Below are 17930 nucleotides of genomic sequence, written 5' to 3'. Positions count from 1 at the left end.
AGAGAGAGAAAGAGTGGGTGTGTGAGAGAGAGAAGGAGTGAATTTGCAATCTCCCTGAGGAAAGTTTGTCCAGCTTCTTTTCTGTGAAAAGTTTCAGCAGAAACCAACGCAAAAATTATTTACTTATGGTCACTGTAGTGTGTATTTAGAAAGACCAAGATGAAAACCAGCCATTTAAAAAAAACTTTTATATGAAAGTGAGCTGACAAGACTTCTGATCCTCTCCCTAGAGCTAAAATTTAGCATGGAAAGCCTCGACGAATCAGCTCATCACAAGTTCACGGCAGGGGACACTTCTCCTACCCTCTGTGGGAGCTAAGTCAAAGTGAGGCAAGTCTCTTCATTCCATTGCCCCACTGGCATGGGTGAGTTTGAAGGGTCAGGAAGAATGTGAGGAACAAGAGCAGGAGGGAGCCAGGTGAAAAACCTATGTGAGGAATGGATGGGGGGGGGGGAAGAGAAGCTGCCTGTATTGTACTGTGAGGAAGTTGGGAATGGGCATAGGGGAACTGCTGCTATTGCAAGCACCTGCCAGCTACTGGCTCATGAGCTGTCAGGGTATCCAGAGTGTGGGGCGAATTAAGGAGCTGAGAGGGCAGACTAGAGAGGCAGCCACATTGCAGCAGCTAAAGGGCCCACCTTACCACCATACAATCCTTAAAGGGGCAGTAGCACACGTGGACAGCCATTGGAGCACCCCCGTTCTAGGGACCCTGTTTAGAGAAGGTTTGAGGTAATGGGGCATTCAGTTGAACCTGAACGGGATGGAGCCACACCCAGCTTTGAGTACAGAGGGCATTAAAGGGGCCAGGACAAACACTGCACATGGAAGGCATCAGGCAAAATATCCCAGATCGTGAGAGGGACTCCAGAGAAGTCTGGAACCAGCCCAGAGTTCACTGTTAGCTGCAATTCAAAAAGGTATTACTCTTTAGCCATAAAGATCTATATATAATTTGTATGGTGTTGACCGGGGTGGCTCTAGCCATTTCGCCGCCCCAAGCACGGCGGCACGCCGCAGGGGGTGCTCTGCCAGTCGCCGGTCCCGCGGCTCCTGTGGACCTCCCGCAGACATGCCTGCGGAGGGTCCACCGAAGCCGCGGGACCAGCGGACCCTCCGCAGGCACACCTGCGGGAGGTCCACCGGAGCCGCCTGCCGCCCTCCCAGCGACCGGCAGAGTGCCCCCCGCAGCATGCTGCCCCAAGCACGCGCTTGGCGTGCTGGGGCCTAGAGCCGCCCCTGGGTGTTGAGTGTGTTCCAGAATTGAAGGCCCTTTGGCTGAGAACACACTGGTCCATAAAAGTTAAATTTAGAGACTAAGCAAGAATGCCCCACCTGACTCTACTGTTGTGGTGGAATTTGGGGACAAAGGGTGTTTCATAGGCAACCAGGATCCAAACTGCCATTGGAGCGGACTTTCAGGACATAGTGAAATTTATATTTACTGTACTCGATCCTGAGTAGGTAATAGTGGATTTGTACATGGTATCCTGAAGTTGAGAAACTGGTTACATTTGTAGTTATGCTATATTTCATCGCCATTCATATATCTAGAGTCTATACATGTGCTACACAAATCTACAAAGAAATTAGTGTAAGAGACCACCCTTATAATTAGGTAGTGAGGTGTCTTAAATATTCACAGTGGTATTTTTTCCTCACTTAAAAACAACTAACTTGGTTGTAGAGACCACCTCTATTGCCAGAGACCACATAAAAAAAAGCACTTCTATAAACAGACCCTTCAAATTGCTTGCTGTTGGCCAAAATGGACTACTGAAAACAGGGGAAAGATTGAAATAGAAGAATCAGCATGTATCTCAAAATATAATTCCAGAAAACAATGTAATGTTCAATACTTACCGAATTTATTTTGCAGCTGAAATCAACCAAACTAAAAACACTGCGAAGATAGAGCTGCAAGGGTATCAAAGACTATATAGTATTGTTTTGCTTTGGAGCTTAATGCATTTCAGTAGAGTAATTTTAGGTTATGTATCCATTAGACAATGAGCTGAGCTTTTACAGATGACCCATTACATGGCTGTCAGCCCCTTGAGCACTTAATGGAGTGTCAAACATGTGACTACTGGGTTTGATCTAGAGTAGGAAGAAGTGTTGAGTCTCTCCATATTGGCCAAACTGAGGGCTTGAGAGATGACTGGAATAGTAGCTTAGCCAGGAGAGCCCTGTGGTAGACTGGGGACTCTCTGAAGAAGTTGGGACTAGAGTAACAGAGAAGGTGTTCGCTCTGGTTAAGTGGAAATCGGGAAGGAACCAAGGCAGGTTTTGGCAGAGGACTAGTTGAGAAAGCCTGACTAGGAACAGGCATGGTAGAAGTAGCCCCAGGGTGAGGAGCCTGGGGGCTGAATCTCATCGTAAGAAGTGCAATTTTGCTCTATCTTTACTAAAAGGCCACCTTCTCTAAAAAGTTGTTTACAGTATTTTGTAAGCAGTACAGCCTCTAGTATTCAAAAATCTAATCTAATGTCTTAATCTCATGATTTTTAACCCAAAATTTTATTTGGCTTATTTATCTTTTTGGGGTTTTTTTTAAAACATTTAGGGGGCACTTAGGTCACACTTTGAGGCTTTTCTCCATAACCATGAGGACTAAAAACCTACTAATGAAGGCTGAGATTCTCACCTAATCACATGCTTCCAGGAGCTTGATGTTTTAAGAAAAAAAAACCCACCAAATATCGTAAGACTTGTGACAAAATGTCTTTGGGACAGCAAAGGGGAAAAATGACAAAGTAGGTGACAAAACCACTCCTGTAATATCTTGTACACTACAGAATTTTAATTGGAAAGGGGCACAATCTCTTTTCAAGGAACCTATACTAGTTTGCTATTCTCCTTCCAGTGGAATTCCTTGATTAAATGGCTTTTCTAGGATGACTTTTGCATAGCGCCTCTCTGGCCAAATTGGACTTTCAGAAGCACTAATTACATAATATCCATAATCAAGCTGAAGCAATCCAATGGTCCATGCCTTCCTTGAAGCAGGAAGCTGTTCTTGCACAGTAGCCTGTCACCAATACACAGGTACAATTCTAGCTACATGAATGTAAGAAGTCAGCCATGAATAAGTGCCAACAATTTTTTTTTGCATTGAAGCAAGAGCACTTGACCTATAAAACAATTAAACTTGTTTAAACATTTAACTCCCAGAATATGGTGTAGCCAGCAACCACCTGGTCACTGTAATCCATAAACCTGAGTACTGTACTTTATAGCCATGCCTTCCAAGATGAAGGGTGGCCTTTGGTCTCTGCAACCACATCCTTCCAAAGAAAACAGCTGCTGCATACACACTGTACTCTAATGTTATTCTATGCTCTAGGATACAAGCCAGGGCAATCAACAGGAAACATACAAAGCACATTTGGAGCTGGAACTCATGTAATATAAATAGCCTTTAAGTCTGAAAACAGAACTACAGGACCTGAGATTCAGGTAAAGAAGTCTGAGGCAGAATGGAAAAAAAGGCTATTCCTCTCCAAAATGGGGAACTTTGCAGCAAGTAAGTACCCCTTGAACTGATGCAAGTGTTATGAGGTATAAACAGTCTTGTAGAGTCAGAAGTTAAGAGGCAAAATAAAAAAAATTCTGCTTCCAGGTGACAAAGGAGCTTACAATGAAAGTTCCCAAATTGCATGTTCTAGAGGGTTTTCTATAAATACAGAAGAAATGCAATGGTGTTCTACAGGTTTAGGGGACACTAGTTCTGAATGCTGTTTTTGTGTGTGTGTGTCTATCTATCTATTTGTTGAGATAAATGGTAGAGCCTTAAACATGTATGTTTCCTGTAGCATTATTGACAAAAATGTGTGGAATAACCTTTGACAGGTAAAGATCTTATTCTAGTTAATGATACTAACTTGAGCTTGTCATAATAGGAGAGAGAGAGAGAGAGACTGCCTGGCCACAGCACTTGAGCAGTTTTATATCCGCACCATTTTACAAATGAAATGCATTGCAGCTGACTAGTCAATTCTTTATTTAGACAATGGCCACTAAGTGTGCTGCATATCAAGCTTCAGCAATTTGAGTTCAAGAATCTGAATGCACAAGATGTAACAAAAGGATCAATTGATATTCATGTATTCTTTAAGTGCCACTCCACCAGATTAGAACAATGAAACGGAGGTCCACAACCAGAATTTTAGAATCTTAGCAGAGCAATGCTCATGTTTAATTTGTTGATCTATGCAACAATCTAACATTTTTTGATTATGTCTGCAGCATTCAAGTGCAAAGAAATTGTTTGATGAGTTATCTGGAGTCACTCAAATATTCCTTTCGGTACTTGGCAGCATATAACAGTAATAATGAAAGGGAAAGTTGCTTCCCCCCCACCCCATCTTAAATTATTCACTGATGATGGTTTTCTATATTGTATGCATCTGTCATTTGGATAATTAGTTGTAAAACTGAGTATTACACACTTGCATTCAATGTTCCATTTCCTAATACTTTGAAGCCAGTGCCAAGCATATGGAGACTAATTCCAAAGATTCACTGATGTGGAGTCAAAGTGAAGTCAACCATTTTCCAATAGATGGCTGTCCACAAGCAACTCTGCCAAAGTCTTGGTTGGAGGCTCTGAAGGCATATTTTGTTTAACAGGTACCCAGAGGGCAGAGCGAAACCCATTCTTCTCAATTCCGCAGCATGGTTAAATTAAGCTTTCTAAGGTCTAGTATCTGCCTTGAAACTACTGCAAGGGGTTACAAAAATCATGCCTCTCTCTGCTTTATCTTTATTGTTAATGATGGGTTACCTACCAACTTTCATCTCAAGATTCTCATTTAGCAGGGTTTATCATTTGCTAATAGCTGGCAATTTCTGCATATGGCAAGTTCTAACCAGCTAGCCATGAATTAGACTACTTGTAGATGACTCCCACTGATAAACTCAGGTCCCGTCAATCATGCTAGCCTGATCTCATTACTGTTTATCAGGGGAGCGAATCATAAGAACGGCCGTACTGGGTCAGACCAAAGGTCCATCTAGCCCAGTATCCTGTCTACTGACAGTGGCCAATGCCAGGTGCCCCAGAAGGAGAGAACCTAACAGGTAATGATCAAGTGATCTCTCTCCTGCCATCCATCTCCACCCTCTGACAAACAGAGTCTAGGGACACCATTCCTTACCCATCCTGGCTAATAGCCATTAATGGACTTAACCTCCATGAATTTATCCAGTTCTCTTTTAAACCCTGTTATAGTCCTAGCCTTCACAACCTCCTCAGGTAAGGAGTTCCACAAGTTGACTGTGCGCTACATGAAGAAGAACTTCCTTTTATTTGTTTTAAACCTGCTGCCCATTAATTTCATTTGGTGACCCCTAGTTCTCGTATTCTGGGAATAAGTAAATAACTTTTCCTTATCTACTTTCTCCACATCACTCATGATTTTATACACCTCTATCATATCCCCCCTTAGTCTCCTCTTTTCCAGGCTGAAAAGTCCTAGCCTCTTTAATCTCTCCTCATATGGGACCCATTCCAAACCCCTTCTCTGAACCTTTTCTAGTGCCAGTATAAAATCAGTACGGAATCAGCTTCCATATTTTTCACTACACTATTTGCGGGCAAGACCCTGGAAAAATGTGTCACCTTGGACATTACATAAAGCTTCCAGTCTCTGACATTATCAGCTACTGAATCAATGAGAATGATGGGGATTCCTGCTAACTAGGTAGTGCTCCTGCCAGCAATTTTCTTTTCACACACAACACCAAGGGAAGGTTCTGGGTTCAGCCTATGAAATCTCAGCTGAATGGCTGGGTTGTGGTAGATCTCTTGTGCCATACTTAAGGTAGCCTATGTGCTCTAGAGAAACATGCAGAGATTCTCTTACCTTTCGGTACTGCACTGTGAACTACATACCACTAATGCCCAGTGAGAGACCATACTGCACTTTTTCCAGTATCCACCGTTTGTGGTCCCAGTACAGATCCTGCAGCTCTCCCTATTGCTCCAAGAGATTTAAACTTATTGTTGGGACCATGAAAATTTAGGATAATCTGAATGATGCTGGACTTTAAACCAGAAGCTAGAGTATCGGGGACATACTAGCATATGAAGTATGAATCCTGTATAGGAGATTTTTAAAAATTCACAAAACCGGAGGCAAACGTGGTTTGGATTGTCCATCTGTGAGAGTGAGTTCTACTTCCAAGGCTGTGGGAGGGAACCTGTCCATCCCAGAAATCTTAAGAGCCAACCTGGATGAATTTCTGAAACACACTGAAGTGACTGATTGTGCTGGAAGATAAAGCATTCACCTGGAATGGATTGCTTCATTGATAAAAGGTGGGAGAGGTAATATCAAAAAATTCTGTGTAAGCTTGAAAACTCTGTTTCACCCACAGATGTTGGTCCAATAAAGGTATTACCTCACCTACTTTCAGGGGTGAAAGTAATTTACAGGACTTACCAGTACTGCCGGAGTCCTGAGGAGGGTGGGGCCTCCCCCGGAAGAGGCGGGGCCTCTCAAGATTTAAAGGCCTTGGGGCACCGGCTCTGGCTGGGAGCCCCAGAGCCTTTAAAACAACCCGGGGCCCCCAGCTGCAGAGGTGGCTGGGAGCCCCCGGGGCTCAGGGGCAAATTAAAGGGCTCGGGGCTCCAGCCGCGGAGCTCTGGGCCCTTTAAATTCCCTCCGCAGCTCCGGCTGCTGGAGCTGCGGAGGGGATTTAAAGGGCTCAGGGCTGAGCTCTGAGCCCATTAAATCCCGGCCGCAGAAGCCAGTGCGGTCCGGCACGGCATACTGGCGCTTGCCGGTATGCCGGACCGGACCGGCTTATTTTCACTCCTGCCTACCTTCTCTCCCCCATTCTGGGAGCATCATGACTACAGCACTTGCTTCACTGACTCAGACATCGCTTAAATACTTACCAGCTTAAATACTTACTACTTGCAAGATCCAGCACAGCCCTGGTGGCTTTCCCTACTCATTTCAATGAATCAGTGCCTGGCTAGAGTGGAATGGGATGCAGAGGTGGTCAGCTAGGAGCATCAACAAATTAATGTGGGGCCAAGAGCCCAAACTGTAGCGGGTAGCATGGTCTGAAACAAACTTTCTGAGTAGGTCCTCTGTGGCAAGAAGAGGTTAGTTTAAGAAAATGACACATTTTTAGCAGTGCAAAACCAGTTCATAAATAGGATATTCATTGGGGACACAGTGAAAACGGTGCCCTCAAGTGCATGAGGAAAACATCAGCTGGTTGGGAAGGTAATACTCAAAGCCCTGAAGACTCAGTCAAACATTCAGCAGTGTTTGTTGACTTTAAAAGCATACCCAGAAGTCAGTCTTTTTCTGTTTTTCCCCCCACTTGTGGAATGTGGCGCACTAGGAACAGCACCCTCCTTGCCTAATTAGGCATTAATTGTGGCAAGACATTTCAAGAGAACACCTGTAAAAAAAAGTTTTCCATAACCAATGCTGCCTATATTAGATAAAATCCAATTCTGACTGGCAGATTTTATCCTTTGTCTTACTTACCTCAGTGGTTATTTTAAACTGCTCTTGATTTTTAAATATATTATAACGTCTTACATTTCATTTGACCTGTTGCTCATACCACAGCTGCCACTGGCATGCAACACACAACTGCTATTTATTTTTAGCTCATGCATTTTAATGTTACAGTACATTTCGGTAAACTTGTCACCACTCCCATCACCTTTAGGCCTGGCTCCACACTGAAGTTGCACCACTATAAAAGCTCTCCTCTTTTCAGCATGAACTGTGCATGGCTGTATAACTTGCTTTCTACTTCAGTATTCTCCCATGAATGACTCTCTGGCCTTCCACTGATAGAAATCAGTCTGCTTCATAATTAAAGCAACTCTGTAGGAGTGGGACTTAACTCTGCTTATTGGCAGGGTAGAGGCATCTGACTTCCAATTTAAAATACCAGTGAAAGCAGTCCTCCTACTGGTGTCCCATAGTGCACTGCTCATCATAGCCAGGACCCCATCCATTTACTTTTCTGTATTCCAGTACTCTGGAGTCACCTGGACTAGAAGTTAACTACTGGCTCCGGTAGCATTGAAATATAGAGGAGTCTAATTTGCAAGCCACTTTTATATAGTGAATGCACAACACTTCAGAGAATCCAAGCTTTATTACTGTGCCTTGGGTCTGCCTGGAGTTAGATAACAGCTGCACTGGGGAGAGCTGGGGACAGGGGGAAGCGGGGAGTGCAATCTCAGATGGAAAGCAGTTGCAGATCGCATCTGACCAGATGGCAGCAGTGGGCAGTTAGCATGCCACTGTCTGGTCTATTCTATCTGTTCTCACTACATGATAGACCAGACTGGCTGGAAAATAGCAAGGAAAATAGTATTCTCATGGGAGAATACTGAAGTAGAAAGCAAGTTATACAGCCATGCACCTTTCCATCTAATCAGTATTCTGTGGGGGTAGATGATTGAAGTTTTGTTTTTACTGTCCCCACTACCTGGTGAGCCAGGGTGGAACCATCCCTGCGTTGAGTAGCTTTGAAGGTGTAATGACATCAAAGGGATTCAAGTAAGGATATAACTGATCAGCAGCTGGCATAAAAAAGTCTGGATATAATAGGAATATAACAAATTTTAAATCTTTGGAATGTTCTTGATGCAGCCAGGTGGGAACACAAGGCAAGGGAGTGTCCGCTGGGAAAAAAAAAAGTTAGAAAAGGAACCTGTGTTCTCCCCAAGAAGAGTCTGGTACCAGCCATCTAGATGTTAATTTCCTTCTATTTATCCGTACTTAAGAGGCCTCCTAGGAGAGACTGGGTAGTCCTTTATCCACAGCAAGTAACTGCTATTTAACATGCCAACACATATTATGCTATAAAACCCCTCTTGCATCTCAAATTAAGATAGGAAGATAATCTCCTGTTAATCTGGGTAAGAGTTCTTGTATCAGCCAGGCAGTTTTTAGATTTTATTATTGTAATTTCACATTGTTTAATAATGATTAACATGGTAAGTGGTGTACATTTATTTTCAACATGGGTGTTTGAAGACTTAATTTTAACATCCCCTAACTCAGAGCCAAGCACCTCCCACTACACCTTGTGGACATGGTTCCTTATTCTTTCCACCTTCCTTGGGAGCACTGAGCAGAGAACAGTTTCCATTGGAGTGGTGGTGTGGTCTTAGGCTAGTTTGTTCATTGTTTTTAAAAAGCATTCTCTTTGGTTTAATATATTATACAAACCTCTGATCAGTTACTGCAGTAGAGAGATCAGAAACTTGGCCTGGTGGGTAAAGTTTTGGTTCTAAATTGGCTACTTAATTAAGGAGAAGTGTCTTCATCTGTGACCCTGCACAGTGTTTTTCTTCTAAAGCTATGAAAGCAGATAATCTGGAGCCACTGTATAAGACCGTTTCATTCCCCCACCTCCCTATCCTGGCCATTTCTTTAGGTCACAGTGTCTTCTTCACATGAATCAGTGACAAATATGAACCATCTCGAAGACAAAACACATAGCCTCAGTTTACTGAGCTGTAAAATAAATAAGTGAAACCCTTAATTCAAGTCCAAATGTATGTTAGCACCAAAGTTTTCTCTTTTGAACTGGAGCAGTCTCTAGGTTAATTCACCGATGTGAGGTGGTCAGGTACTGGCACAAGGTAGATGAACAACCTCAAAGTCTATAGCACACTGCTGTAGATTAGGATGCATTCTAAGCTTTACTATCAGCATTTGTAACTTCCAAAGTCTTGGAAATATTAAGTGACTGCCACATCAGTTAGTCTCCAAAAGATTGTTACAGGGCAAATTGATTCCAACAAGTCTTAAATTTTGAAGTACGAAGAGTGTGTGCCGGGCCTCCACAGAACACTACAAAAGAATGGATGTTCCAGAATGATAAGTGTTAGTCTGCAAAATACATTTGGCACAGTTCTATCTGAAGTCATATTTTGCACTAGTGCAATTCTTCATCCAGAGAGCATCTCATAGCACTGCACAAAATATAATCTTTATTTTAGAGATAGGAAACCAAAGCAGAGAATATTTGCTTAAACTCTGTCAATGGCAGACTTGGGAACACAACCCATGTCTCCTGACCTAGTCACTTGCTCCTTCCTTGATCTAAACTCCAGTTTTTAAGAGAGCTATAGCTGGTGTCTGCAAGTAATTCTAAAATTTAGTTTTATGCACATCTGTGTGAAAAACCTAACATTTAACAAGCAGTATATTGTTAATTTGCTTTGCAGTAGCACTTCGGAGCTCTGGTCACAGATGAAGACCCAGAATAAAACTGGAAGAATGATTCATCACATGTCTGCAATTGTTCCTTGTTCCTAGTTAAGTCTGACACCACCAACACCTATGAGTCAGCAGAGGCTTGTTGGGGGTATGGTTTGCCTGCCCTGTTTTCAGTCTGTCACAGTAGGATCTTTACCTAGTGCCGGAAACTGGCTCCCAACACTCCTGTCATTTTTCCCTACCCACTAACAAATATCATCAGCCTCGACTATGAGGAAAAGTCTAGTACTATACTCCAAGCTGTATCGCAGACAGCTACACCTCTGCCCTGATATAACGCTGTCCTCGGGAGCCAAAAAAATCTTACCGCATTATAGGTGAAACTGCATTATATCGAACTTGCTTTGATCCGCCAGAGTGTGCAGCCCCACCCCCCTGGAGCACTGCTTTACTGCATTATATCCAAATTCATGTTATATTGGGTCATGTTATATCGGGGTAGAGGTGTATATATTTAGCCAACCACCTTTCCATGCAACTCAGTAGGCGTTTATACCCTCCAAGGAGCGACTGCCTTTTAAAGCTATGACTAAAGATTTGAAGTCAACCTTTAATTATATTCGAGTCTACAGTCACCATCTGATTGGATCACGGTTTGTTGGCATGAGCCACGAGGGTATCTTTGTATCTTATGTATTTCTTATCTCCAGAAGAGACTACAATACTTTTTCTACATAAGGCTACATCTTAAGTTTCAAGTTATAGACTGCAGAATTTGGTCACTTCTTTGTTACAGGTATATTGTTGCATGGTACCTGACATCACTGGTTTTGGAGTTGCACTGCTATTTACTTACTACTGGGCAGAATTTGAAGGTGTTGGGTTTGACCTACAAGCCCTAAATGACTTAGGACCTATTTCTGAAACCCCACCTCTTCCTGTGGGACACTGCCACAGTCATGGTCAGCAGAGCTGGACCACACCCACGTGAGGAGACAGCTGGAGAGTATTCTTTGTGACTACTCCTAAGCTTCAGAATTTCGAACCTCCACTGATGAAATAGTCCTGCTTTAATCAATCCTCAGGCCATACTACAAGACACATTCTCCTGAAATGAGAGACACTGGGGAGATCATAAAAATAAGTGGTTTTAGCTGCTGGTGTGATTACTAATGATTGGGCAAAAGGGAAGTGCTTGGATTAATCTATTTAGATAAATATTTTTTAAATAAATCAAAGAGCATCTAGAGCAAGGATGGATGCATTTTTAATGGCATGTGCCCATAAGCTTATATGTATTTTACTTTGTATAATTCACTTCAAAATTTACATCTTCTAATTCAGGGCTGTACTACTTTGCCTGAGCCTGTATTTACGAATAGGGAGGTGGTAGATGAACAAAAATTCACCTGAAGGGGTTGACGATCACTGTCTGGTTTAGAGGCCATCATAATTTGCAGTCTAAAGTATTTCTCACCTTGTCCATAGATTATCTAGGCCAGAGGGATTTAAAGAGGAAAAGCTCTCTATATCGAGTCAGTGGAAAGATTAGGAATTGCCCCATTCTCAGGACTGAGTAGAGTATGGAAATCTCCCCAAAGAACAAAGTTGCTATATGATTCTTTTATAGAAAAGTACCCAGTGAGAGATTCTAGCTATCCCCAGAAAGACTCATTGCAGAAAGAGAAGCCGAAGTTAAATATTCATGACTAATAAAAACATTATGTATCTGAAAAGAAAACTGAAGACCAGGAAAAAGGGGCTATCTGATCTTAATAGGTATATTTGTTTTAATGGAAACAGAACACCGGAGGGCATGTCTATCCCTCTTAATATGCTTAACACCCCCTTATAAAAAAAGAGATTCAAAGCCTGGAAGACAAAAGATCTCGTACTTTTCCTTCAAGAAATTTGGCTAAAGCATCAGATTGGGATAAAATGATTTCTGTGCTCCATATCCTGAGATTTGCTTTTGATTCCACCAATTTTCCAGGAGGCAATCTTCATGCGATATTTTAATGTAGTCTTGCTCAGACCCATCTCCTAGTCATTCTACCTCCTTTTCTAGAGCCTCCATTAAAAGACGGTGTTGGTAAATGCTCCATTGGCTTTATAAATAGGCCTATTTCTCTCAGGGTTAAAGACTATAATTCTACGATTAAATCATGGGATTGAGCAGTAGTGCCTAAATCTGGACCATTTGATTTCACCTGAGTAGTAGGGTATAGGCAGAGTTTACTTGAATAATTTGACCATTCATTTTGTTATCTGGAGCTGAAATTCTCTTCGACTGAACACTTTTAGACTGTTTCCCTTTAACCTTTTCTACCAGGTAGCCTCTGTAGCTAAGGAGCACTCTCAGACTCCAGATTTTCTTAACAGCTCAGCAGTCCTTAAAATTCCATCTCCATGCTTGTGGTTCTACATGAGGGAAAAAAAAAAACCTTCTGACTTTGATATCTGGGTAGAGAACACACTACTTGCTCCAAAATGTGCATACACTGTGTTGCAATTGGACCTCTGACTCATCCTTTCCCCCAGAAATATAAACACCAGGGACTCAGCCTAACTACGCTTTTATTTCTTAATCTTGAATCTGAAATACTTTCAGTTAAACAAAGCTGAGAGGTTGGAATAATTCATGGGTAAATATGAGGCTGCTCTCTAACCTCAGAAATGTGAGAGGGAATAACAGGAGTGGTTTGAGTATTGACATTGCCCTTCTGGAACATACCAAGTTATTATTAGTCTTTGAATCCCTTAGTTAAGCTTAAAAATTAGAGAAACTTGCATCTAATAACTTAATTTCAAAAAAACAAACTACTTAGCCTGAAGGGTGCATTACAGGTCCATATGGTATTTACTGATAGCCAAATTATCCAGTTATTTTAAACTGTGAAGGGGGAATATTTTCATCCCATGAAAGAAAATCTTGTATATAACCAAAATAATCCAAATCATACAACAGGTTCAGATTATGGCTAGGGCTGTTAGAAATAGGGGCTGCAGCAATATTTAAAAATATTTTTTTAAAAAGTTTGATCAAAGGACCTTGTGGAAGGAATTTTAATTTACTACCATCAAGACAAATTTATTTATATTGACATTGGTAGCAATTGTAAGGTTAATGTAAATATTGAAGCTCTTATCCTTATACATTCTTGTGAGAGGTTCTCCCAGCCCCCCATTCTTTAGTGATTCCCTATCCACTAAACCTCTGACATTGTCTGTCCTGATGGACGTTACCTATTGTGCTCTTCTGGAACAGCCACATTTTCCATTAGGGAAATTTTTAAATTTAAATCAGCCATCCTTATAATGAAGCTCTTGGTTAAGGGATTATTCCCACAGAAATGTAAGGATCATATCAATTGGAGGGCTCCTCTTTTAGCAAATTTACCAATAAGAAAAACAGGGACTTTCCCTGCCAGTGCATCTACTGGTATTCTTGTTTCTCTATTATAGAGGAAATAAAGTTACTCTGAGAATTATCGTACAGAAAGCCTTTCAGATCTCTTCCAGATACCTCCTGGGGAGGTTAGAAGACTGGTCTGAGAGCTGAAACTTTTTTGCAGAGGAACAAGCTGACTTTAGGAAAGGCCCCTCAATTATAGATAACGTTTGTGCTCATATTGGACCTATACATATACAATTATCTCCCCTTTGGAGGAGCAATGTGACCTTAGATTTGAAATCTGCCTGTGATGCTGTTGATAGAGGCAGTCTTGGGGGATAGGAGGGTGAATGGCATCTAGAGTTAGAATAGGGAAGAAGGGTGAGCTAACACCTTATTTTCCTCAGGAAGGGTAGGAGTCAGAGTTGTTTACGTGTCCCCATTTTAATTTTTATATTAATGAGGTAGTGGCACAATTAGAGGGGGAGCATTATTCTACCCCTAGAATTCTGAACAGACCAATGTCACTCTTCCAGTATGCAGATATGGTTTTGTTGTCCCAAACTCCTTTGGTCTGAAGCATCTGCTTAAAGATTACAATTTTTTTTCTTTTGTGTCAGCAGGAGTGTATGATTTACTTATCAGAAAGCTAAAGTAGTTACCTTCAGCCATAGACCAAAATTGCATAAGTGGATAATTGCCCACTGTACTGAACTGAACAGGTTGAGTCCTTTTCTTATGTGGGTATTTGTTTTTTATACAGGGGTGTATGAGACAAACAGGAGGCTTAAGGGCCATGCAAGCAGCTCTTACTTTCCCATGTGCACGGGGCAGTTTAATTTCACGCACTGGCTCTCAGTGTTTAGTGCTAGTGTTTATGCTCAGATATTATATGGTGTGGAAATTTGGGATGGGAAAGAACTTATGTCATTAGAGATGGTGCAAAATCAATTTTAGCAGAATGCTTGGTCTGCCTACTTATACCCCTACTGCTTTACTTAGGGTAGGGGTCGGAGAGTGCTCCATTTCAACCAAAGCACAATGCCTCTCTAATTGGTTATGAATTCAGCATAAGAATTTATATCGGATGACAATGTTATATTTGGAGAAACAGCTTAATAGGTCTCAAACTTTAAGTTTCCCTGGCTTTTGCAAGTGCATCTATATCCGCATTGTGTGTGGTTTTCAGCAACAGGTTTAGTCAGCACTTTTTAAGTGTAAAAAAAATTAAGTTTAGCATTTAAGATATTTGTAAACAATTAGATATAGCAGATGTTAAACAAAACAAAGGTCTCCCTTGAAGGCCATCTATACATTTGAGAAATGTAGAGTAAAACAAGCTAAGGCAGGCCTTCAGAGCACTGCTTTCAAAACAATGCAGTCAGCTTATTTGAAAAGCAGGTATATTAGCACTGAAAGACACCCCTGATGCCCATGCAGGCTTGCCAGGTTGAAGATTTGTTACAACGTTTGTTTGTTTTTTAAATCAGCAGCCATTTTCCCCTCAAACAACAATTTTCAGTCTTAGCCCAGAAGCCTTTTGGCTCATTGGTTTAAATTAGAATATTTGTTATAGAGAGATGGTTCAGTCATATGGTCAATTGTTCTATTTACCTAGGTGGCAGCAAAAGCAAGAATTATGTGAAGTTTCTCTTTATGGTCTAAAATGGATCTACTTTAACTTTTGTTTTATGGGCTGTTTGAAAAGTGTAATTTGAATTGAGAAGGGCTGAATTTATTTGTATTGTGACAATTTTAAAATTCCTCCTTATTCTGTCAAACATTGTGGTTAATTACTAGCACTATACTAATAAAATAAATATTTTACTCCTTATAAGAGATTCCTAACATGGACTTAGTGGCACAGCTGAAAACTTTGCCTGTTTTTGCCCTTCATTCCCTGATTGGCTAATGTAGGCTTGTTTCACTTCACTGGACAGACCTTTCATTCCCACACAAATGTTATTTGACAATGAAATCTGAAGGTTTGAAAGTGTTCATTAAGTGACAGACTACAAATGGTCAAAGCTTAAATAAATTAAAATTGATGAGATGAACAAGAAAGTCCTCAATTCTGCAGCTTTCCAGATTTGAGAAGCTGTATTTTTATAGAAGCCATTTGCCATTTTTCTTACTCACTGCTTTAAATATTCAGCACAAAGAGACCTCTGCACTGAATCAGACTACGATGCAGTGCAGGCCAAGTGAGAACTGTATTTCTGAGGGTACAGTTACTCTGAACTCCTACATTGTGAATTAGGCTAGGGAGCAGGGTAAGCTGAGGAGCAACACATTTCAAGAAGCTTAGTAACTTAAGTGCACGCCTGTTAACACAAAGCCAGGTTAAAACAGATGAGCTAAATCAGTGCGACTGGTGCTCATGTAACCTTTGGGTGGGCTAGAGCAGAGGTTCTCAGCCTTTTTCTTTCTGAGCCCCTGCCTGTGCCACAACAACTGGTTTTCTACATATAAAAGCCAGGGCCAGCAAGCAGGGCAATTGCCTAGCCCCCCCCCCGCAAAGCTAAGTTGCTCAGGCTTTAGCTTCTGCCTCGGGTGGCAGGGCTCAGGGCCCCAGGTGGCGGGGTTTCAGCTTTCTGCCCTGGACCCCAGAGAGTCTAATGCTGGCCATGCTTGGAGGACCCCCTGAAACCTGCTCAGAGCCCCCCAGGGGACCCCAGACCCCTGTTTGAGAACCACTGGCCTAGAACAGCGTTTCTCAACAACCAATCCATGGACCAGTGCTGGTCCCTAAGATCTCCATGACACAGTTTAGGAAGGCCGCAAGCTGGTCCCTAGTTTCAAAAAGGCTGAGAAATACTGGGCTAGAGTTTACTTCATGCTTCTCCACTTCCTAAAAAAAACCCCAATTCCCATAGAAAAGCACCTGGAGACCCAAAATTTAGTCATTTAGGATTTTCAGCAAGGATCACACAGGGTCAACCTGCCCACCATCAAGTCCAAAAAGAACAAAAGGAATTAAATTTAGTTCTTAAGTAACACTTTTACAGAGATAAAGAAACAATAGTAATGACTTAATTTCTACAACATAAACATAGCTACTTTATAATTCACATACATCATCTTCATATACAAACAACGAAAACAAATTAAATCTAAACAGGTCAGTCCTCACAGAAACACAGTGGGGAGAAATTCAGAGTTCCCAAAAAGCTTAGGCTGAGATCACCTGAGTCTCAGTTACAGTTTTTGACTGCCAAAATCTATACAGTCTGCTATGTCAAAAGCACTGCAACAACAATTTACCTCCACTCGCTTGCAGAAATCTTCAGCTGGAATCCGTGCAGACTCTTCCTCCTCTGCTGAAATCACTGTTAGCTAGTCAGTTGATTAGCCGACCACTAGATTAAGTATATAGATTTTTTTTAAACCCTGTTATAAGAAAGATACAAAACTGAGAACAGCAAAATAAATGACTTTCCCCATCATCACATTCAAATAAGAGAAAAGTGAATCATACTAGTTGAGACAGTTTAACTAAAACAGCATGGCTAAAATCAAATAACATTCCAAACATAAAATAAAAATAAATCAGTTTTCCCCTTTCTATAATTAACTCTGCCAGGGCTTCCCTGTGGCAGGGTTAACAATATCATCAACCTGCTGCAAAATGCTTCAGAGTTAGGGAAAACAGGCTGCTTTCTGCTCCTGTGGATCAACTTCTTCAAATCCACACAGGGCACATGGCCACTTGCCCTCATAGAGTTTGAGTCCAGCTACAAGGACCCTGTTGAGCATACCCAAAACTACCACACCCAATTCCAGAAACTTCTGAGTGTGCAGTGTTAACTGGGCATCTGCCTAGCAACAATGAAGCAGACACCTCATTCATACCCTCCCCCACAGATCTCTTAAAGAGATATTTCCTATTAGGCACATGGGTTACATTCAGCTGCTGCTTTTGTGCGCATACTTCCTCGATGATTCAACTTGCTTCCAGGGGACTACAAATCCCAGCATCCTTTGACTATTTGTTGGTCTTAGTCACCAAGGGGATACCAGAGTGGTTAAGGTTTAGGCAGCTCAAGTCCTTACATCAACAGACCTTCATTGCTTTGTGAGGGCCACATCTTAACAGAGTACGTCACTGAGCACTTCTCTCCTTTCATTCATAATTGTATACTCTCCGTAACCACAGCAATTTCCTTCTGGAGAAAGTGATAGCTGAACACACACTAAATATTTTTCTGTCTTAACAGCTCAGAGTGAGAGCCACCCCCCACATGCCTAGCCAGGTCTCTGTAGGCCAGTTTGTTTTCTCTTCCCTTTTTACAGGCTTTTCTTTCCTGACCTATTTATTTCC

The 17930-nt window shown here is 41.7% G+C and overlaps 1 long non-coding RNA gene across 1 annotated transcript; it reads right to left on the bottom strand.

Moving 5' to 3' along the window:
- Nucleotides 1-11990: 11990 nt before the first annotated feature.
- On the bottom strand, nt 11991-17429 carry LOC120399360. Its single transcript, XR_005595110.1, has 3 exons — nt 17368-17429; nt 16874-16999; nt 11991-12636 (listed from the first exon to the last, which is right to left on the bottom strand). It is a non-coding gene; the product is annotated as an uncharacterized LOC120399360 (long non-coding RNA).
- Between the last annotated feature and the right edge of the window lie 501 nt (nt 17430-17930).

This window comes from Mauremys reevesii, linkage group 2 (genome assembly GCF_016161935.1).
Source record: "Mauremys reevesii isolate NIE-2019 linkage group 2, ASM1616193v1, whole genome shotgun sequence".
Classification (NCBI taxonomy): Eukaryota; Metazoa; Chordata; order Testudines; family Geoemydidae; genus Mauremys; species Mauremys reevesii.
Note: the sequence above shows the minus strand (reverse complement) of the source record. Positions and strands in the feature narration are given on the sequence as shown.